General features: G+C 39.7%; 1 pseudogene across 1 annotated transcript; it reads right to left on the bottom strand.

The window, feature by feature from the left end:
- Nucleotides 1–418: 418 nt before the first annotated feature.
- LOC306871629 (myosin-4-like) lies at nt 419–8969 on the bottom strand (annotated as a pseudogene). Its single transcript has 32 exons — nt 8763–8969; nt 8527–8670; nt 8286–8442; nt 7689–7716; nt 7396–7507; nt 7220–7312; nt 7031–7094; nt 6840–6938; nt 6629–6732; nt 6405–6543; nt 6110–6228; nt 5839–5988; nt 5584–5754; nt 5199–5499; nt 5006–5076; nt 4771–4858; nt 4547–4664; nt 4338–4461; nt 4098–4234; nt 3749–4004; nt 3417–3659; nt 3127–3303; nt 2894–3039; nt 2724–2814; nt 2259–2648; nt 2056–2182; nt 1781–1899; nt 1491–1687; nt 1226–1409; nt 953–1118; nt 722–846; nt 419–611 (listed from the first exon to the last, which is right to left on the bottom strand). The product of its transcript is annotated as a myosin-4-like (transcript).
- Between the last annotated feature and the right edge of the window lie 15083 nt (nt 8970–24052).

Below are 24052 nucleotides of genomic sequence, written 5' to 3'. Positions count from 1 at the left end.
CGCTCACTGATGTCCACCAGCTCTTGTTCAGCCACTTTGCGGCCTCTCTCCGTCTGCTCCAGAGCAGCTCTCAGCTCTTCAATCTCAGCTTGCATCAGAGTGTTTCTGCGTTCCACCATTGCCACCTGCTCCTTCATGTCTTCCTGTCCTATCAGAGCATCATCAAGGTGCAGTTGGGCATCCTGGACATAACAATAGCATTACAGTAAGCTTTTGATGTGCTTTCTGTTTGCCTTTACTTAGCATAGGTTAGATTATACAAACAAATTTATGCACCCCAAAGAAAAAGAGAAGCCACATACCTTGAGTTGTCCCTGAACGTTCCTGAGCTGTTTCTGGGCCTCAGAAGCTTGGCGATTGGCATGGCTCAGCTGAATCTCCATCTCATTAAGGTCTCCCTCCATCTTCTTCTTGATTCTCAGGGCATCATTCCTGCTCCTGACCTCAGAGTCCAGAGTGCTCTGCATGGATTCAATGACTCTCTGGCTGTTCCTCTTGATCTGCTCCATTTCCTCATCCTTCTCTGCAAGCTTCCTGTCAATCTCACCCTTGACCTGGTTTAGCTCAAGCTGGACACGGAGAATCTTGGACTCCTCATGCTCCAGGGTGCCCTTTGAAAAATAACAAATAAAAAACATTTACATTTCAGATTAAAAATATGCATTAACAACACAATATAATGCTTCTAGCAAGAATTACATCTCAATCTCAGGATACTCACTTCAGCTTCCTCCAGGGCAGTCTGAATCTCAGACTTCTCAGTCTCCACTGTCTTCTTGGCCTTTTCCAGCTCATGGATGCTCTTACCAGTCTCACCTAACTGCTCTGTCAGATCTGAAATCTCCTCTACAAGTTAGAAAGAAAATATTAATCAACAAATATACTGTGAATCACTACAGATTTAACACTGTAAAACAGATTTAAATAATCAACTTAGTAATGTCATTCTTACGCTGCAGATTCTTGTTTTCTCTCTTGAGGGTCTCCAGCTGATCCATACTCTCCTCATAAGAGTTCTTCATCTTGAACAGCTCAGTGCTGAGTGAACGAGCCTCTTTCTGGGCACCTTCCAGCTCTGCCTGACCTTCCTCATATTTCTGCTTCCATTCTGCCAGGACCTTTGGTGAAGATATTTCAAGGTCAAGTTTATTTAGAACATCTTCTTCAAAGCCCATTTTAGCAATGATTTAGGAAGAGAATATCATATAATGATTATTTTTTTTACCTTGTCAAAGTTCCTCTGCTTCTTGTCAAGGTTGGCAGCCAAAGAATTGGCTCTCTCCACATCAGTCATGAGGTCCTCCACCTCACCCTGGAGTCTCTGTTTGGTCTTCTCCAGAGATGCACATTTGGAATTTACAGCCTCAATTTGTTCCTCTGCCTCCTGCAGGCGCTGAGCCAGCTTCTTCCTACAATGAATTTGTAAAGTTTTAACACGAAAGCGTTTTTCCATATGAACAAATAGTAATCAGCTTTTGTGATGTTCATACTTGGCCTCTTCAAGCTCCTCAGTGCGCTGGATGGCATCAGTTTCATATTTGGCTCTCCACTGAGCAACTTCACTGTTGGCCTTTGACATTCCCCGCTGCAGCTCAGCCTTTGCCTCTTGCTCTTCCTCAAACTGCTCACGGAGCAGGTCGCAGTCATGACGGGCTGATTGCACAGCATGAGCCAGTGCGTTCTTAGCCTAGGAGAGAAAGTCACATAATATATATTAGCTTTATTGCTTAGTAGCATAGTCAAAATTGTGTGTTTGTTTGTTTTGACTATGCTATATTACCTTAACCTCCTCTTCAACATGCCTCTTAAGCTCTTCAGTTTGCTGAGTGAAAGCTTGTTTGCCTCTGGTGAGCTGAGAAACCAAAGCCTCCTTCTCCTCCAGCTGACGGCCAAACTCACCTGTGTAAATTTAAACTCACTGTGTGAGATTGTGTTAATGTCTCCAACAGTTAATATCAAAAACTATATAAAAGACAATTTCAATGTATGTTTTCTCTAATAAGCCTCAATTACTATTGAAGTACTATTAATTTCTTCGTGATTGTTTATGGTTACCATTTTCAGTTTGAAGTCTTGCTCTTTGAGCACTGAGGTCATTTATCTGGCGAAGGTTCTCGTCATTCTTAGACTTTATTTCACTTAGTTGGTCCTCGAGTGTGCGGGACATTTTCTCAAGATTGCCCTACAAATACAAGATCATTAGATGTTTGAAAAACTTTAAGACATGTTCTATATTCTTTAGGCACAAAATTCCCAACCTTTGCTTTGGCAACAGTCTCCATGTTGCTGGAGAGATCATCAATCTCCATTTTGTATTCACTCTTCTCTTTCTCAAGCTTCTGCTTGACACGCTGGAGGTTGTCAATTTGCTCTCCCAGCTCGGCCACAGTGTCTGCCTGCTTCTTACGGAGGGCAGCAGCTGTAGCTTCATGCTGGAGGGTGGACTCTTCAAGATCACGACGCAGCTTCTGGAATTCAGCTTCACGCTTTTTATTCATCTCAATCTGAGAAGCAGTGGCTCCTCCAGCCTCCTCAAGCCTCTCACTGATCTCCTCAAGTTCCCTGGAGAGATCAGCTCTCTGCTTCTCAACCTTGGCGCGAGCAGCACGCTCAGCCTCAATCTCTTCCTCCAGTTCCTCAATGCGAGCCTACAGTGGCAAGTAGTTCATCAGAATTTTTAGGGATCTGGATTTGATCAATCTCTCAGTCTCTCAATTTCATACCTGAAGCTCCTTGATCTTCTTCTGGAGTTGAGCACCCAGAGTTTGTTCATCTTCAATCTTGCTGAGCAGCTGGCTTGTTTCAAAGTCTTTCCTGTGGGTGTTCAATAATGAGTTTTTTAAACAATAACAAATTTTAAAAAGTTTTCATTAAAAGATTATGTTTTAATTACTTTTTAATTTTCTCCTCAGATTGCTGTTTGTCATTTTCCAGGTCCATGATGGACTCTTGGGCTAATTTCAGGTCTCCTTCAAGCTTTCTCTTGGCTCTCTCCAGGTCCATGCGGAGCTTCTTCTCTTGTTCAAGGGAACCCTCAAGCTATTGGACAGTGATATAGAACATATTTTCAGGGTAAAAAAGACAGTTAATTTAATTAATTAATGACATGTTTAGTTAGTAACTCACATCATCAACTTGCTGCTCAAGTTTTGTCTTGGATTTGGTCAGGGTGTTGACTTTGTCTTCCTCTGCCTGGAGATCATCCAAGGTCTGCTGATGTGCCTCTTGGAGGGCTTTCTTCTCCTTTGTAAGCTTGGCAACGCTCTCATCCTGAGCTGCCATTTCCTCCGTCAAGTTCTTGACCTGTGTGATTTTTTTTGTTCCAAATTTGTATTTTTATTTTTTTTACAATACATATTCTGCATCATCATATAAAACAGAGATTAATCTAATCTTAAACCAACATAATCTCCAACCTTATTCTCAGTGGCATGTTTCTCCTTTTCCACTTTAGCCAAGGTGAGCTCCAGGTCATCGATGTCTTTCTTCAGCTCAGAGCACTCATCCTCCAGTTTCCTCTTCTTGGCTGTCAGTTCAGCATTGATCTCTTCCTCATCCTCCAGTCTTTCAGTTGTCTCTTTGAGTTTAGCTTCAAGCTGGATTTTGCTCTTGATCAGACCCTCACACCTCTCCTCAGCATCTGATAGATTCTCAGATTCCTGTTTAGAAAATATATCACTATCACTGGAAACCATACTGTTAATTTTAATGGAGCTAAAATTCAGTTAATTCAATTTGGCAAACTCACAGATGCTGCTTGCAGCTGCAGATCATTTTTCTCTTGCAGCAGTGCCACCATCTTCTCTTCAAGCTCCTTCTTTTTGGCTTCAGCCTTGGCAAGATTTTCTTTGCATTTTGTATAATCCTCTTTCATGTTTGACAACTCCTTCTCAGTCTCAGCACTCTTCAGCATAGGCTTAATCTTGTAGTAAACCTTCATCCATGGCCAGTGTTTGACATTCATGAATGAGCGAACGTTGTATTGGATGGTGTAAATGGACTCCCTAAGAATAATTCATTATTAAATGCCATAATTATCATTATTTACCATTCACACAGGTATTATTGATATTATCTTTATTCATGACATTCCTCACCTCCTCTCCATCATCTTCACAAACTCCCTCCTCATCAAGTAACCGCGGCAAAGAGCCTGAGTCATTGTTACCAGAGAAGCCAGTTTCTCATCACGCATCTCCTCAAGAGTACCCAGAAGACCAGCTTTGAAGAACACCTGAATTCACAACAAATCAAAAGATATTGATTTAAACAGAATGAGCATAAACAATAGATCATAATTATTGAATGTTTTAATTGCTATAAAGTAGAATATGAACCTTTGTGTGTCCAAATCTGTACTGGTCGTGATCAACGTCAATGGATCCCAGGAGTTTCTCAGAAGCCTTCTTGTTGTCAATAAACTGTCCCTCTGGGATTACAGCGGCATTCAGCACCTTGTATCTGTTGAAGATCCATCAAAATGCTTCATATCCTCTAATTAAAAGCCTCATACAGAAAATGGTGTTTTTCATGTGGTCCCATTTACCTCTGCTTGAAGTCACCATAGAGGATTCTGCTGGGGAAGCCCTTTCTGCAGATTCTGATGCCCTCCAGCACACCGTTACACCTCAGCTGGTGGATAACCAGGAAGTTCTCCATGAGACCTATAAAGAACAGTTTAGATTATCAGCTTGGTAAATTGACATCATCATTATTATATATATTACTTTTGTTAATGTCAAAATATCTGTAAGCCCTTTATAACTTTACCTGGAGTCTTGGACTCATTGGGAATCAGGCAACGCACAAAGTGAGGGTGAGTGCTCCTCAAGTTGGTCATGAGCTTGCCCAAGTTCTCCTGTTTAATCATGAATTGTTACAGCTTTCTTAGTCACATTCTCTCAGTTGTTTATATATATATTTTTCTCTGACTTAGAGTCAAGCAAGCTGAGACACAGTCACACAGTGCAACATTATTCACATTTGGTCTCAAACAAAGACATACTCTAAACTGAGAAGATACAGTCTGCATGGAACCACCCTTCTTCTTGCCTGCCTTCTTGCCACCACCAGTCTCTAAGTAAATGAAAAGACAAAGGAAGACACGATGTAATAACCAGAAGAAAGTGCAACATTAAATCAACGTTTGCTTAATTAAATTAACACAATTTAATTAACATTTCAGGTTTTGTCATTACCCTCAACAACAGCTGGGTAGATAGAAGCTAGCAGTTTGACAGAAGACTTCTGGTAAAGCTGCAGAACAGACTCATTCAGTGGATCCTTGTTCTTGTCCAACCAGCCAGTAATGTTGTAGTCCACAGTTCCAGCGTAGTGGACCAGAGAGAAGTGGGCCTCAGGTTTGCCTTTGGCAGGCTTTGGTTTCTGGAAAGCATTGGCCTTGCCAAGATGCTGATCATACAGCTTGTTCTTGAAGGTAGTGTCTGAAGCCTTGGGGAACATGCACTCCTCTTCAAGGATGGAGAAGATACCCATGGGCTGTTTATAAAATAATATTTATCATTAAAAATGTATACTTTTGAAAACGGAAAATGGAAATTAAGTTCATAAACCAGTAAAAACCTTCTCAATGAGCTCAATGCAAGCAGCCAAGTCCATGCCGAAGTCAATGAACGCCCAAACAATGCCCTCCTTCTTGTACTCCTCTTGTTCCAGCACAAACATGGTGTGGTTGAAAAACTGTTGCAGTTTCTCGTTAGTGAAGTTGATGCACAGCTGCTCCATGCTGTTGTACTGGAGAAAGGAACAGGACCATTTACTGACTGCTGAATGTAACTCTATTTGCCATAAAGAGAGATAAACATAAAATATTATCACATCAAAGATCTCAAAGCCAGCAATATCCAGCACACCGATGTAGAAATTTCTTTGTTGTTTTGTGTCCAACATCTGGTTGATACGAACGACCATCCACAAGAACATCCTCTCATAGATAGATTTGGACAAGGCGCTAACAGAGTTGTAAACCTGTAAGTAGAATAGAGGGGATATTTTATTAAAGACTTTTTGATTTTGCAATAATAAGTCAGATTCAGTCATGATTTTCAGGCTGAACACAAGGAATTGCTGGAAATATGTTACTACATACCTGTGCCACAGTCTGACCTTTGGTCACAAACTCATTTCCGACCTTGACTCTGGGGTAGCACAAAGCCTTCAGCATATCAGCAGAGTTCAAACCCAGAAGGTAGGCAATTTTGTCAGCATCTGCAATTTAAAAGGGTACAAAACATCCATACATTTCTTGCCTTGAAAACATTTTGTTTTTCCTTCATGAAAATAGAAAGAATCGGTGCTTTTGATTCTCTCAATCAAAACATTGCATGTGATCACAATATATTATCAATATATTATCATATATTATTAGTACTACTTAGTCTCACCCTCTGTGCCATCAGGCTCAGCCTGCTCCTCACGCTGCTTCTGCTTGAACTTCATGTTTCCATGATGGAGCACTGCTCCAGTGAACTTGTAGATGCACATCTTCTCCTCAGAAGTGAAGCCCAGAATGTCAATAGCAGTCTGGAAATTAGAGAGAAGAATGAACTCTATGATCAGCCATATTTATGTAAAATACATTAATAAAACAAAAACAGCATTGACTCACATCAGTAGCAACCAGCTCCTCTTTATCATCAATGCTTGCCACTGTGATCTGACCCATACTGCACGTGGGGAAGTCATAGGGGTTGGTGGTGATGAGCGTCATTTCTGTAAAATGCACATAAGAGCATTTATGAAAGAGTATTATCTGGTATTGTCTGAGTATTTACAATATTATCTGGCATCAAAACATAGAATCAAATATGTGCACCTACCAACCAGCTCAGGCTTATGGTTGGTCATCATCTGGTAAAAGATGTGGTAGCCTCTCTCATCTGAAAGCTGGAATGTGACTCTAGACTTCTCCAGCAAATCTGTTGAGAGAATGTACTTGAGTCACAATCATCTGAAGAGTGACAAAGACAAATGTAGGATGCATAAATTAAATTAAATCATGTTCACCTACATGTCTCAATGTCAGCACTGGCCAGTTTTCCTGTGTTGCCAAAGTGAATTCTGATGAATTTACCCTGTTTTAAACAAAACAAGACAACACATGAATAATAGTAATGATAATAGTTTTATAGTAATATTTGTGTGGAAAAATCCAACACAACTAATGAAATGTACTGTAAATAAAAAGAGGTTAACTTACAAAACGAGAGGAGTTGTCATTTCTCACAGTCTTGGCATTGCCATAAGCCTCAAGCAGAGGGTTGGCAGCAATGATCTGATCCTCAAGAGAGCCCTGCATTGGTTGAAGGGTATATTATTGTTATTATTATTATTATTATTACCCAAGTAAACATATATTTTTACATAGTCTCATACCTTAATTTTGCTGGCAGTCTCCTCTTTCTTCTTGTCACCATGAACTGCAACTGTGGCAAAGTACTGGATGACACGTTTAGTGTTCACAGTCTTTCCAGCACCGGATTCTCCACTGGTTTATTAAAGATGAGAAGACAAACATGGATAAAATATATACACTTTTCAGAAGACAGAAGTATACAGAATATTTATATTCTATTTTGTATATAATGTATTTCCATATATTGATATTTGCCATATCTCTACCTTATACTTACATCTGTTGCCATAGTCAATGAATTGAAAATACTTACGTAATCAGGACAGACTGGTTTTCTCTATCTGTTGATTACAATGTGTACAATTTCTGTCAAGACCACTATCGTCAATGATAGACACTTAGCATACAGTTTGGCTTGGCGTTATGGTTCTGTTCTGGGCAAAAACTCCCTGCCTATCCATGCAGCCTGTCATGAATGAGCAGGGAGAGCAGCAATAATAATAACCCCCAAAGGGTTAAAAGAACAGAACCAAGCAGATATCATTAATGTACTTAATTACATTTAGTGTAACACATAACTCAAGATAACTCAAGATTAGGGAGTCTGATTCATAAGGAATGTCAGAAGCCAAGTCCTGACTGTGGTGAAAGGATGAGTTGGGGATGGAGGAGGGTAATTTGCTCCTGAGCAAGCAAGCTGCTGAATAATACTGAATAGCGCTTATGTAGGGATACCGTAATAGGTGTCGTATTCCTATAGGTAGATGTGATCAGCTGAGAGTCAGCTGATGCAAGCTTGACTCACGTGACCTGCCAGAACTAACGCTAACGCTTAATTTCTGGTAAATCTTTCTTTTATGTACGGCAACATTTAATTAAAGCTATAGAACTAACTTCCGTAAGGTCTTACCAGTCTGCATGAACTGATAGGCGTTGTCAGAGACAGAAAAGATGTGGGGTGGGGCCTCCATACGCTTTTTGCCTCTGTAGGCAGCCACCACTTCTGAATCATACACTGGGAGCCACTTGTAGGGGTTCACAGTAGCGCAGAACAGCCCAGAGTAGGTCTGAAATGAACAGAGAAGTGGTCAGATTGCAAAAATACAGACAAAATTAACTTAAACACTGTTTCACTTTGCTTTAGAACTTACGTAGATCATCCATGCAGCATAACGCTCTTTGAGGTTATACAGCACAGAGGGTTCATTGAGATGGGTCATCATGGCCATGTCCTCAATCTTGTCATACTTGGGAGGATTCATTGGATGGACGTCTTCCTCTTTAGCAACTACCTCCTATTAATTTGATCCATTAAATATAGCAGAAAATAAATTAAATATGTAATACATTTTTGTACTGGTATCTAGTCTAAATGTTGAAAATTCACCTCCTTAGTGTCAAGCACAATAACAGTGACTTTGGCACCGTCTTTGCTCTTGATTGTTCCCTTGACGTACAGCTCTTTAGGATAAGCCACATAGCAGGCAGTCTTGGCATCAAATGGTTTGCTCTGAGCCTCGATTCTCTCTCTCTCAGGCTTACGGAGGTAAATGGCAGCCTTGCCATAAAGGGCCATCTCCGCGTCCGTACTCATGGTGGCGGTTTACTAAAATTTGGAGAAAAAAATGACTATAGGTGATCAAGTATACAAGTAAAGATTTCCCAGAGGGTCTCATGTAGGTCAGGGCCCGTATTCATGAAGAATCTTAGTGCTAAGAGTTGCTCCTAGTAACAAAATTCTAAGAAAATTCTTAGAAATGTGGGTGTTTCCTCTTAAAATTAAAGAAAAGATCCTAGTAAAGAAAAAAAGTAATTCAGAAAGCATCTTAACCCTTAAAAGAGGTCTTAAGGTCCAAAATTGTTAGGAGTACGGACGAGGACTTTTAAGGGGCTTAAGAGTTTCTTTAGCAGCGGAGAAAATAGATGCAACATGAAGAGGGAGAAGAAATGTGTTGCACACAATGCATGACAGTGAGTTAATAAGACGCTACACATTAGATCGTGCAGGGATCATGTTTGTGACCGATCTTATTAGAGACATGCTAACAACTCCGACACTGTGCTGAAATGCCATAGTGACAGAAATTGAATTAATCAGTACGTTAACATATTTGGCAACTGGAAAAATGCAACTATGCAGCAGTGATGATTTGGGTCTGTTACAGCACTTATTAGGCTATGTCTCTGTTAATTTCCTATAAAATACGGTAAGTGTGACAGCATGGTAAATAAAAAATAAAGAATATATATACATATATAATGTGTGTGTGTGTGTGTGTGTGTGTGTGAGAAAGAGCAAGAGGAAAATTTACGACTGTAATTTCAAAGTGAAGGCTTATAATATACTCTACTCTTAAAAGCGCTCATTTATTTCCTTCTGAACAACCAACCAATCACAGTCTTCAAAAGACTTTTGTCATTCCTAGCAACGGGGTCAGCCCCGCCTCCTCACTAAGATAAAAGTTTTTGTCTTTTCCTTGGTCAGAGTTGCTCTCAGATTGGTCCTGAATCACTTTTAAGCTAAGACTCCTAGTTAGAATTTTTTAAGCTAAAATAGGAGCTCTCTGAGAGGATTCTTAGAATCTTTATGAATACGGGCCCTGGTCTTTATAGATTTACAGAGTATTAAAAAGTGAAGAAGCCTATTAAAATAATAAAAAAGTGGATACACTAGTCTTTAACTGATGGTGTGTCTGCAGCACAAGATTATATCTGTAGCACAAGATGCAATTTGCTGATACAATGTAATACGTAAAAAAACCTGCATAAACACAAATTAACCATAATTGTTTGTATCTTTTATTTACGTGTACCAATGTGTACATACACTATGTATAAAATGTATCCCTAGTCCCACTTAAAATCTGCCCTTGGACATTTGTGAAATCTCATTTATCAAAAAATAGCAGCACATCTACAATAAGCAGTCTACATGGATTTGACAAAAGCTCCACTTATCAACCAAATTTGTAATGCAGTAACACAATGTATTGCTACCACCTACCTTCCTGCTCCTTGAGACCAGATGAAATTTTCACAGCCCTGCCAGGAAATTCAGTTAAACTATATTTAGACATGTTTACATGTAAAAGTCAATGTAATATCAATGTTTATTTTCCTTTAAAATAATATCTTATTAAAGACTTTATCTTCTGTCATATCAACTGGTTTAGCTCACTCAAGTAAGTAACAACATCAAATGCAAAGTACTTCAGCTTCTTACCACAAGTTGAACCTCTTCTAATCTCTGAGACTGATCGTGCTCTCGTCCACACTTATATTGAGGTCAGTTTGCACACTAAGCAGAGGCTATATCTGGACAAGCTTTGGAGTTTTATTTTATGGTAAGAAGCTACATCTATTCTCTGTCATCAACATATTTAACAGCCTTTTACACAGTTATAGTTATCACATACATTTGACAACACATTAATTCAAAAAGATGTTCACATTTGGATTAAATTACATGATAGATTTAAATATCATAGTTATCTTTCATAGGAATTATAATATAATAGTTTTACATTTACATATTTTTATATATCTGTTTACATATTTACATTTATACTCTTTCATTTTAAATGGACTTTCCAGAAAAATAATTTCCTTTCTGCATAGGACTGCGATTGATTTTAATCATCTTCTTTGGGAAATAATTTAATGATCTATTTGGGAATTATTTTGTTGCAGTTTAAATTGTAGTAATCTCAAAAATAGAAATGACAACTCATTTTATATAACTCAAGAACAACTAATATAACAGATGTATAAGCCTGTATAAGTAACGATTGACCAATGGTTTCCCAATCTCTCTAATTAAAAAAATTTAAATAATACCATGATAGTTCACTGCCAATGTATTGCAGTGTTTATTAATGTGTCTATTAATACTTAATGCAAACTGATCCTTTATATGATTGGGATGGGTAAACTATATTACTTGACTAGTCCAGGGGAAAGATTCAGTGTTTCATTCATTTGCTTTGTCATGAACACTGCAGTGTTTATATATCTCTATATATATTTATATGTTTATATATCTGTGCTTTTTAAAGTAAATATATCACATAGTATAAAACAAATCATACACTACCTATATAACAAGCAAAATCGGATTGTTTATAGGTCATAGTTTATAGAAATAATGCATTTATAAACTAAATTCATAAATTCAATCTTACAGTTCCTGCAACAGAGTCAGAGGTGTCACTAGTGGGGGAAAACTGAGTACAGTGGGCCCAAAGTTATAAAACGACCCCCCCACCACAGTTTCTACCAACCCCCCAGACTGCACTGACAAGAAGTCTAATGCAATAAACTGTATAAAGAAGACAAGAAGACCTAGCAACTTGCACTGGCAACAGCTCTTGGCTTGTAGTTTGTTGTTCATATTGCTGTAGTCGAGCAATAGTGAATGTTTACATTTATTTAATTAGCAGTCTGGAAATGTTAGCAATTCCGAATACTACATTCAAACCAGATTGGCAAATAAGCTTAGCATAAGTGTAAATGCAGTAGGGAAAATAGACTTTAGGCAGGAAGTGTCTAGATCTCCCTAACAGATAGCTTTGTCCTGATAATATATTGACCTCTTAGATCTCTGGATCAACTGTAGAGGCTTAATCGTATTAACTGGAAGGCTAGTTAACTGAACATTGCAGTAGTCCAGTTTTAAGCTTTACAGTATACAGACAGGTATGGTCTGATTTCTGTTTTTACTACTGCAATGTTGCTTGAATTGATTATTCTATGAAATTGCTTGAGGAATTTAGTGTCTCCAAGGAAGCAAACTTTATAGCAAAAATGTTGATAATGCTTTAGATTACAACCCGCAAAGAACTATGTTAAGTATACTGAATTTACAGTGTAAGTTTCTGTAATTATAGTGTACCTGTATAGAACATACGTGTAGGTATAATGAACAATGGGTAACGGTTGGGTAATAAAGGGGTAACAACCAGATATGCAACCTGCAAAGAACTTCGTAATGTCCATCATCCGCTGCATAGTACCATCTCAAGGCAAAATAGTACATTCAGTGACAGAATGTGTCTTGTTCTACAGAGACTGAGAATGTTGTTCCCTCAGGCGATACAGCTGTTTAACTCTTGAGCAGGACTGAAATTTGACTTTTTTTTTTGTGGGTGTGGGTGTCTGTTTACTTACTGTTGCTACTGGATTTTTGAATTTCCCACACATACAACACCCCCCCCCCAATGTAATAAAGATAATCATAAATAAATTGCTAATTTTTAATATTTTATTGAGAATTCTTTGCAGGCAATGAGTGCCTTAAGTCATGGAACTCATGGACATCACCAGAGACTGAGTTTCCTCCTTAGTGATGCTTTGCCAGGCCTTTGCTCCAGCTGACTTCAGTTGTTGTTTGTTTGTGGGTCTTCAGCAAGTGAAATGCATGCTCAATCAGGTTTAAATGAGGAGATTAGCTTGGGCATTGCAGAATAATCCACTTTTTTACATTCAAAAACTCCTGGGTTGCTTTTGTTTTGGGTCCTTGTCCACTTGTACTATGAAGCGTCGTCCAATCAACTGCCAATATCTTTAAAAAATATATAACAAAATCTCTTTTTTAACAAACAAGTGACAGATGCAACAGAAATCCACCTGCCGGTTCCTTCATCAGTACAGTGATTATCACTGGCCTGTGAAAGCAAAAAGCCTGAGAAAGCCTTCTCATTGCTGATGCACAAATTGATTATGTACTTTGGAACTTAAAGTATGTGTTGAAATCAATGTTGTCACACCAGTAATTATTACAGCATGCAACCCATTTCATCATCCTCAAATGTAAAACAAAGTATAACAATCATTTACTGTATGTATGCTCATTATATGATCACCATAAACCCTAATGCTAAACACAAACATGCTTGTGTTTCTTGAACACTGACTGAGTCCTGGTTTTGGCCAAACCACAAAACTAAATCTAGTGAGAGTAAAATCTGTTGCAGGAGAGCAGAGCAGACTTTCAGAAAATAGTCACCTGTTTTAAGAAATTACATTTAGGTTCAGAGAGCAAGTGAAAAAAAGCCTTTCTCCTGCCTAATCTAAAAAAAAACAGGTGCAGACTCATTGACCTGAAAAAGAAAGCTACAACAAGTGATAAAACATTGCATGAATAAAATAGCGATCCAAAGTCTACAAGTAACAACAATCACTATAGGTTTTAAAGTAGTCTGGTCCACACGTTATGCGTTTCTTTACCTTTGGCTGTGAAAGATACAAAAACTAATCACCTGATCATAGTGAAAAGCATCAGCACTAATGTGGAATTATTCTGGATTCAAACGATCTTGCACTAAACCTTTGCAATGCAAGTCAACAACATATGGACCCTCAGTGATTCTGCACTGAACTGCAAGGCTTTAACTCGCAATATAATGGGACAGGCACAAAATATGTTTTTTTTTTTTTTTTTTTTGTGAACAATTGTTTTTATTGAAAAAAAAAAATATATATATATATATATATATATATATATATATATAAAAATTCCCCACCCACCCACCAGGCAGACACCACACACAAATCCAAAACAAACTACACATCAAAAAGAAGAAAAAAGATTTAACAATATCCCCAATGTCACGAATCCTGGCCATGAACTTCCATTTGTTCACCACCAGAGTTCACCCGCTCACCACATGGACTTTCACACTACACCGCACATTGGACTCCATTTCCCATCATCCATTGCACTGACGACACACACACACACACACACCGCTGATTAAACTAATCACACTCACAGCTGAGAACTATCACCCAATCACACACACTTTATAAGCCTTGGACTTCCTCTCTGTCAGGGCCGAGTATTGTATAGTGCATATCCTAGTGATAGCTACTCTACGGAGCCTACTCTGTTAGTCTAGTCTAGTCTAGTCTAGTCTAGTCTAGTCTTGCCCCTCCTTGCCTGCTTGTTTCCTTGTGTTTTGATATCTGCCCTGTGTCTCCTGGATTAACCCTTTGCCTTGCCCTTCGGACTCTGTTTGCCCCTCGTTTGGATCTTTGCTTGTGTACCTGGATTATCTCTCTGCCTTGCCCTATTGGATATTGTTCACCGATCGTCGACCCACGCTTGCCCTAGGATTACTCTGTGTCTTGCCCATGCCATACCTGTCTGCCGTCGTTTGACCCTGCCTGTGAATTGACTATGTTTATAAATAAAAGTTTGCATATGGATCCGCACATCTCACGTCTTGTTCGACCCGTAACACCCAAAAACAAAATGCAAACATGCACAGAGTGCCCCCTGCAGACACAATCTGCAACATGGGGAAGGCGACACATGCACACAGAAGCACCCCAAAGGGGACAGACAGAGACCATGCAGCAGATAGTTGTTGTGGGTTTGTATGATTGTTTGAGGAGAAAAGAGTAAATAACTGAAGTAGAAATAACAGAATTATCAGTGGAGAGAATTACTTTTCACAAGGGATGTACAGGCAATTCTGTCAGCATTATCACCATTTCTGTATAAAAAAAAGTGGATTCATTCATTCATTCATTCATAAAATGGAAATATTTAAATTTGTTCTAACAGTTATCAAAACACCTTTAGTTTATTGACAGTCGCAGCAAAAGAGACCACCTCATAGCATTCACCACTGCATCCATGAACATCATCCTTCCACAATGAGCTTCCCGGATTAAAGCAATGTTAACCTTTTTTCGTTGCAACAGTTCAAAAAAAAAAAAAAAAAACTTGTACATTTATGGAGGTCATTTAAACCATTGACATTACAACTTTGTATATTAATCTCAGTCATTACTATCAAACAAATAAGTGAACTAAACAAGTGAGAAAAAGCACTTGAAAATACCACTGCAAATTAATTAACTCAAGTCTGCCTTTAAAAACCCATTAAACAAAGAAAACCCACCCCATAAAACTTTTGCAGACGGGTGAAAACTCCAAGCTGCCGCCCTCCCCTGTTTTAGTCAGTGACAGTAACATGACAGCCAATATAATTCTTCAGAACACCGCCATTAGCCCAACTATAAAAGAACAGAACAACTTCAAACTCACACGAGTAATAAAGTGGGGTAAAAAAAAAATAAAATGGATGTATACTCTCCATAACGAGGAAACAAGCATAATGTAAATAATTGCATCATGTACATTGAAAACTGTACATTAGTGATACCAAGTTTCTTAGCATGAAGGACTGCCAGTAGCCGATCGTCACATGAAGATCCAGATCAGGGATGGGCAACTGGCGTACACGGCCCACAGTGTCTTTTAGTACGGCCCGCTGGATCATATTAGACTCGTAAGATAAATTTTAAAACATTTGGAATAGTCACGTAAAGATTGCTTTCAGTTTATGATGTTAATACTATCTCCAACGGGGAGAGGTCGCTAGTTTCCAGCCGCTCCCCGTATTAATTTCAGCGTAGTAGGACGTGCACTCTAATGTAAACATTCACTAACATTAGCAAATAATAATAGAAAAACTGACCATGAAAGCAGTATTTTCCAGTCAAGATGGTAAACAGATTATCTTTTTACCAAGTTCAAGGGGATACCCATATGTTTGGAAATCTGTATTTTTATTTTTAAAAATCGCCATCACACCACTGCTCACAAACAATGGGGCCTCAAATTTTAAAGGGTAAATTGCATAGTCAACAAAACCTTTTTGCTTAATGCATGACAGAAATGTTTGCACTGAACTATGTTCTTAGGGTTTCCGTGGGTCCTTAAAAAGTATTCAGTTTAATTGTTTAAATTTAAGGCCATGAAACTCTTGGTACAAATTTCTTAATTATTTGCGGTCTTAAATTTGGTGACGGAAAGACAAGAATTGCTATATAGATTAATATGACGATTAAACTTAAAAAGGCTACTATTTCACTGAATAAATATGACCGATGAATGTATCAAAGTCAGGTGCAGCTGCTTTTTGAAATGCGGTTACCGGGGAAACCGCTACATTTCTGCAGTTCCGAAAGTGAAACCTGTTGGCAGAGAACGAATTAGAGTTTTCAATAAGCCCGCGTCTGCTATTTTTGCTACACATTTGTTAAATGTGAACTGATGGATCGACAAGAAGCTAAGCATGATGAAAATCTAAATTAAAACACTAAGATATATTTGTTATATAATATAATAATTGATTGATGATAATTGTTTAAATTAATATAATAATTAATACTTTTAACTCACCCCTTTTCTTAAAAAATGTTTAAAGGCTGAAATGTGAAGTGCAGGTCTTAAAAATGTCTTAAATTTAAAAAATCCTGCAGATACCTGGTTATATTATGGTACCAATTGCAATAACTTTTTTATAATAAGCCCTTTTTAACTGTCCTCTTGTTGTTTTGATTAATGTTCTGTAGGCCACTAATACAAAAAATGACCTCTGTACATTTGTTTGTTGCAAATTTACAGACAATGCAATTGAGATGTTTACATCGGCTTGTTGGGCTAATATTTCTGTCAACTGACAACTAGTGTTGTTTGGCAGCCTGTTTTAATTTTAGTGTTGTTTGGCAGCCTGTTTTAGTCTAGTCTTTGTGTGAAGCTGTCATTTTAGTTTTTATTAGTTTTAGTCACGTTCATACTCTTTTTAGTCTAGTCAAGTTTCAGTCAACTAAAAGTCTGAGCATTCTAGTCTTATTTTAGTCAGACTTATCCATGACTATTTTCGTCTAGTTTTAGTCAACAAAAACTGATGACATTTAGTCTAGTTTTAGTCAATGAAAATTGCATTTTAGTCTCTTTTTAGTAATGCAATTCTATTTAACCCAGTCAAGTACCTAGTAGCAGTGGCATACCGTGGGGTTTTAGTCAGGGCCTTCGGTAAGCAACTGTAAACTACATGTACACATCTCTGTTACAGCTAACGCAGCTATATGCATATAATGCACATATTATGCCGCACACAGGCTCTCAACAAACAATGACAGCTGATCAACTAAAGTAGGCTAGATTGGGGTGGGTTAAATGCAGAGTAAATTTCCCTACATGGTCAGTAAAAATAATCCGCCAATACACAGGTCACTATGAATGAATGAATGAATGATGCATTTATATAGCGCTTTATTGTGTATTGCTATACACCCAAAGTGCTTTACAATCATGTGGGGGGGTCTCTCCTCAACCACCGCCAGTGTGCAGCATCCACTTGGATGATGCGACGGCAGCCACAGGCCTCTGCTGTTCTGTCCATCTGAAAAACAGAAAAGTTCTCACTCTGCATTACAGCAGTGTCCGGGACCGAGGGCGTTAGCCATGTTTCAGACAAACAAAGGATGTTACAGTCTCTTATGTCCCGTTGGAAACTAATCCTGGCTCTAAGATCGTCCATCTTATTCTCCAAGGATTGGGCATTTGTGAGCAGAACGCTCGGAAGAGGAGGACTATGAGTCCTTTTCCGGAGTCTGTCTCGAATCCCAGCGCGTTTCCCGTGGTGTTTCTTGATCCGTCGCCTCGGGGGTTATTATTCATCTCCGCGTTCCGAAGAATCTCCAGTGGCCACGAAGGATTCGTGGATAAGGTGTCCTGGAACAGGTTAGTGTAGCCGTTTCCAATGTCCAAAAGTGTTTCTTTGTCATAAGTGATCAGTGCCGAAGTTAAAGGTGTAAAAAGAGAAAGTAAAAGTAAAAAAGTAAATAAAAGCATAATCTTAGCAGAGCGACCTAGACGGCTTCCGAACTCAGCGGCGCCATCTTGATGCAGCCCCAGAAGTGAGACACGGGAAACAGAAATACTGCAAAGTAATAATAATAACGCGACTAAACGAGACGAAAGAACGTTATAACATTTAGCATAGTTTTTATTTTGTAAACCACATTGTCTCGTTTTTATTCGTCAACAATATTGCATTATATATTTAATTATAGTCATCGTCACATCTCCTTTTTGTAACATGATAAAGGTTCATTGACGACGATATTTAGTCATAATTTTCGTAGACGAAAGCAACACTACTGACAACAGAGTTCCCCTTCAATTCGGTCACTCTACATTACTATGGGAAATACCTTTTTCTCGAATACTACTACAATGGCGTTCAAGAGAGCGAAACATGAGCGGGAATCCCACTCTATTTAAGGCAGTGTGCTTGTACGTCATCCATTCAGAATCTTTTTCTTCAGCCAACCTTCTACTAGAAGCAGAAAACCTATCAACAAGAAAGAACTATTCACCGTGATCTACACGCTGCAGCGGACACACATTTTCTTCCCCTGCTATGTTCCGGTGAGCTTCGGAAGCAAAGATGACTCGCGATTGCCTCTCCTGCGCAGTGCCAATTGAACTCTGATGGCCACAAATCGTGCGTCTTCTGCCTGGGTCGCGCACATGCAGAGGTGGCGCTTGGGGGGTCGGACTGCCCCCACTGCGGAGATATGAGTCTCCGGACTCTCAGGCTCCGTGTGGCCATCGTCCAAGGCGATGACCTCGCCCAACTAACTCTGCCGTGCTCTTCCTCTGCAACCTCTTTCGAGCCAAGAAGGAAAGTGTCGTGAGTTTCTGATTCGGATCTGTCAGGATCAGGTGACGAGCCCGACAGGTACTCACCAGTCGGGTGCATAATCCGGATCCTCCGTCCTGTCTTCTGTGGACGGAGCTGACCAAGTGGGGTATATCAAACTCCCCCCCCGTGGAAGAAGCCATCGCTGCCCATCTCTGTCCTTCAGCCACGGCGAACTGGAGAGTGAGAAACAACGTGTCTCTTCCCTCTAAACCTTGCCGCACCACTGCAAACCTTGCCGGCAAGGCTTTCTCCGCGGCGGGCCAGGCAGCTTAAGCATTGCACCTGATGGCGATACTCCAGGTATATCAGGACAAGTTGCTCAAGTCTCTGGATGAGGATGGGCTGGACCCTAAAGTGTTCAAAGAGCTCCGACGCGCCACGGATCTGGCCCTCAGAGTGACTAAGGTGACAGCTCGAGCGATCGGCCGCAATATGGGGAATCTTGTGGTGCTGGATTGTCACCTGTGGCTTACTCTGACTGAGTTGAAACACTCAGAGAAAACGGCCCTTCTGGACGCTCCTGTGAACCCCTCAGGTCTCTTCGGAGTGGCGGTGGAGACGTTCACGGAAGCAGTCGAAGGCCATTAGCCACTTCCTGCCAAAGCGCGCCGGTGCGAAACCTCCTGCATGTTCCCGCTCCTCCTCAGTGCAGCGCGCGGGAAGACCGCACGCCTCTTCTGCTGCTCTTCGACGCAAACATGAGCTGGCGGTGAGGTCAAGACAACCGTGGCCGAAGCGTCATCAGGGCTCGAAGGGCCAGAGACCCCCGACCTGACAGAAACGGAGGATCACCGACACCGGAATCAAAGCTGCATTCCTGATACTGTCTCTCGGAGGAGGAAAGCTGCACCCAGCACTGAAGACGAGCCACTGAAGAAGTCCACTCGCTCCGCTGTGTGTGCTCACCATTCCCCCCTGCCTATTGCGGGTGGCGAGAGCAATTGTCATGTTTGTGTTTTGACTGATCCACTATGCAGTGTAATAAAGTCGAAAAAAAAAATACAAAACTCACCTCAATATCAGAGCAATTTTCCTCCTCTCACTCCCCTCTCCCCCATCACTCACTCTCACACTCTTGTGGTATTAAACTCCCCGCCCCCAAATGGCGAGTTATCCCTCACGGTGTGCAGTCCGCCTTGCCCGCTGTCACAGTTCACAGAAGCGTGGCAGACACTGCCAGGGGTATCAGAGTGGGTTATGAAATCAATAAAGAGTGGCTACACGCTTCAGTTCTTCCGCAGACCGCCCCGTTTCAACAGTGTGTTAATGTCCACTGTACGGGAGTGGAATGCCTCAGTTCTGTGAGAGGAGATACACAATCTTCTCGCAAAGCGCCCTGTGGAGGCAGTACCCCTCACAGACCGCGAGAGCGGCTTCTCCAGTCGTTATTTTCTGGTGCCAAAGAAAGACAGTGGACTCTGCCCAGTCTTGGACCTGAGACCGCTGAATCGTGCGTGTAACCCGTGACACCCGTATATCTTGCAAGTTATTTTACCAATGGACCAGTAAGTTCAACAGTCTAGGTTCGTCCGAGGAGAGAGATGGTGCGAGAGCAGTGAACAACTCAGATACGGGCTTGAGGTAAGAATAAGAAAAGATTATATTTTAACAATTACCAAGAAATATAATAAAAATAAAAAATAAAACTATTTGGTATCTCACACTCAGTGTACAATGACCTCAGTTTAGTTTACATTCAATTGTAAGGATTTGTACCATTTCCCTCACAGACTTTATGGCAATATCACTCAGAGTAAGTTGATGTATCCCTTCTGTTTTTTTTTTTTTTCTTTGTTGATAGCTAATTGACCAAGTTAAATTTTAAGTCTGTTTATCATTAAGCATGTAATCAACCTTTTCCCTTCTTTAACCGTTTTGTCTTAAATTTGATTGTAGTTTAGTTATTTAACACTTTGAACATTTACCCAACAAATTTAAACACCCAATAAAACTAAATTACATTCAGTCTGAACACTTCAAAATTAATCAAGAGTCCAATGCTTGTAATGAACACTGATTCTTTGAAAAAAAAAAAAAACATTCAGTTCATATATTTAGTCCAAGAATCCAGGAATTTATGAAATCCGCAGTCTCTAAAGTCTATGCCAAAATAGGAAGTGTGATACGATATTCCACTCTTACCGTTTGAAGATAAGTTCAATCTCTGTGCTCTTTCAAAAAAGGAATGCTCACAAGCTCCAGTTAACGGGCGGCTCGCCAGTCCAACTCCACCGTTACATACACAGAAGAGAGTTGAGACAGTTCAATCCAGGAAAGGTTCACACTTCACTCGATTCGCATCCAGAGCAGACCACATTCAGCAGATGAACATCAACAGAACATCACATGGAACCAAAACAAGAAAAAAAAAACCTGGCCTTGAAAACACAAGGCCAAAAGAATAATTAGCACTTTACAATGTATATATTAATTCAGTTTAACACAATTTCAAACAAACAACAATATCCATTCATATATCTCTATGTACTGAATTTCTTTGTATGATTTTTTTCTTATTTGGCATTCCCTTTTTAACAATAAAAGCATTCCACTTAAATTGTATGCAGTCATTTGTATAATTACCTTGTTTGACACACAATGCATGTTAATTATTTGGTATTTCACAGGAATTACCATTACTTTTGTCTGTTTCACTCTTAAGTCTGTTTTCATCATTTATGCTACACCAAATAAATGGTTAATTCATGAAACACATTATTAACAAGACTTTGAACCATATTGTAACGAAAATAAAATTAAAACCACATCAACTCATTCAAATGTACATATGAAGAAACAAGAAAACTCCTGATGTTACACGTTTGAAGATATCACTCTGCTTTTCTCTCAATCCTTCGTTATGTAACCAAATGAATGAGATAAGTAGTGGTGATTGACATTGGCGAGCACCTATCAGCGAGGAGTTCCTCCTATTTATAGCCTGTGATGCGTCATGTCTGGCTCCTCCCATTTCTGTTGTTGACAGTAGCTGCAGCTCGTCCTTTCCCCTCCTTGCGTCCTTCGGCTTGTTTCATTAAATGGATTCTAAGACTGCTCACCTCTCAGTATCCCAGTTAAACAGCAGTTTATATGAATGTTGTGTACCTGTGCCTGTGAAGGAATAATAGAGCCCATTGCCCTTTCCAGATCCTCTCTCTCATTCATGGCAATTAGTTTCTCTGCCGTCGTTATAGTTACAGCTTTGTCGCTTCTCTGCTGCCACGCCATTACTTTTCAACTAATATGGGATTGTTGCTGTCTGGTTTCATTGGTTTATAGTTTGTATTTATTTTGGAGTTGACGCTCACTGATTGTTGGAACAGGAGCACGAAACTATGTGTTTGCTCCGTGCAGCTTGTCTCCCCTGTTGCTTGAGTTAATTTGTTAGTTTTTTTCTTTTCTTTTTATCGTTTGAATATTTCTATATTGTTTGTGATTCTGATTTGTGACTGCTCGTTCATTATTATTATTATTATTATTATTTTATTATTGTTTCATGACCATACTGTGACATCATCAAACTGTGGTTTATTGTAATTTATGTTGTGAAGTTTGTTTATTTATTTTTTTATTTTCTTTCAGAAGCTGGGGTCCCACGGGTGAAGGATCTCTTGTGGTGGTGGTGGTCATTCAACGTTTGCCGTGTGACACTTTTTGAAGTGTTTTGATTGTGTGATCTGAGGGCACGGTGGTGTGTGTGAAAGTGTGCTTTTGGATAACTAGCTCGGTGATTAACAATTAACAAATGCACTGCAGCAGCGGTTCCCAAACTGGGGTGCGCAGACTGACCACCAGGGGTGCGTGAGAGAATGTTTGTAATGGCGGAAAAATTGTCTTTTTATTATTTTTATGTATTTACCTTGGATAAATTTCACATGTTGTATTTTTATTGAGATAGAGAGAATAAAAAAAATCACATTACAAGTTGTAATTTGCAACCTATAAATTATTCACGATTTCATTTCGCGGTTAATCGTCTGCTTCACAATAGCCCCGCCCTTTCACATTAGGCGCTAAGTGATAGTAAATTCATTAAAAAAAAAAAACATTTTCACTTACTATATTCATCAAAATGGACACCTGGTTAAAAACTGGCACTTTAAAGAAATCAAGGGACAGTAGGGATGAGCCATCTACATCGGCCTCTTCTATGGAGATGTGCACCGGCCTTGAATATATGGAGAAACCCGATCGAGCGGACTCGGAGGAGAACGAACGAGAAGAAGAGGCGGGAACAGAGAAATCCAGCAGAGATGTGCTGATGAAGAGAATTAGGCCTACGCTAGAGAGTGAGAAAATGCCAAGTAAGAAACGAAAATATTGCAACAGTTACATTGGTTTCGGGTTTACATGGATTGGAGATGCAGAAAATCCAAATCCGCAATGTGTAGTCTGTGGTGAAGTTTTAGCAGTCTCAAGCCCTCATATATGGTCTGGCACTTACAAACAAGACACAGCCACTTAGCTGGCATATCTGGCAGACATATTTTCTACTCTTAATGAACTTAATTTAAGTCTGCAGAGCCTTAGTACCACCATTTTTAACACCCAGGACAAAGTTGAAGCACTTATTAAAAAGCTAGTCTTCTGGACTAACTGGATAAATACAAACTCCACCGAGTGCTTTCCTCTGCTGTCTGAATTTTTGCAATCCCGGGAAGCTGCACAAAGTGATTACATCAAAGGCCTCATAATTAAACATCTCAAGCAGCTCAGCCAAAATCTGCGGACTTACTTCCCCCCTATGGACCAGTCTCAGACATGGATTCAGAATCCTTTTGATGTCACTCCTCCAATCCCACATCTCTCATTTCAAGAGCAGGAACAATTACTAGAGTTATCATCTGATGGGAGACACAACATACTTTTTAAAAATAAGTCGCTCGTGGATTTCTGGGCTTCAGCAATGGTGGAGTATCCAGGATTGTCAAAGCAGGCACAGAAAGTGTTGATGCCCTTTGCAACCACGCACTTATGTGAGGCAGGCTTTTCTGCACTGACGTTGTTGAAAACCAAACATCGACAAAGACTAGGTGCTGAGAATGATTTGAGAGTAAAACTGTCATCCATTGCACCGAATTTGGATGATCTGTGTGCAAAAATGCAGGCCCATCCATCTCACTAAAACAAGTAGGAAGCAATATTTTTTATTTATAACTGAAATTTTCAT

The sequence above is a fragment of the Barbus barbus genome (genome assembly GCF_936440315.1).
Source record: "Barbus barbus genome assembly, chromosome: 6".
In the NCBI taxonomy this organism is placed as follows: domain Eukaryota; kingdom Metazoa; phylum Chordata; class Actinopteri; order Cypriniformes; family Cyprinidae; genus Barbus; species Barbus barbus.
The sequence above is the reverse complement of the archived record's forward strand: the minus strand, read 5'-3'. Positions and strand labels throughout refer to the sequence as shown.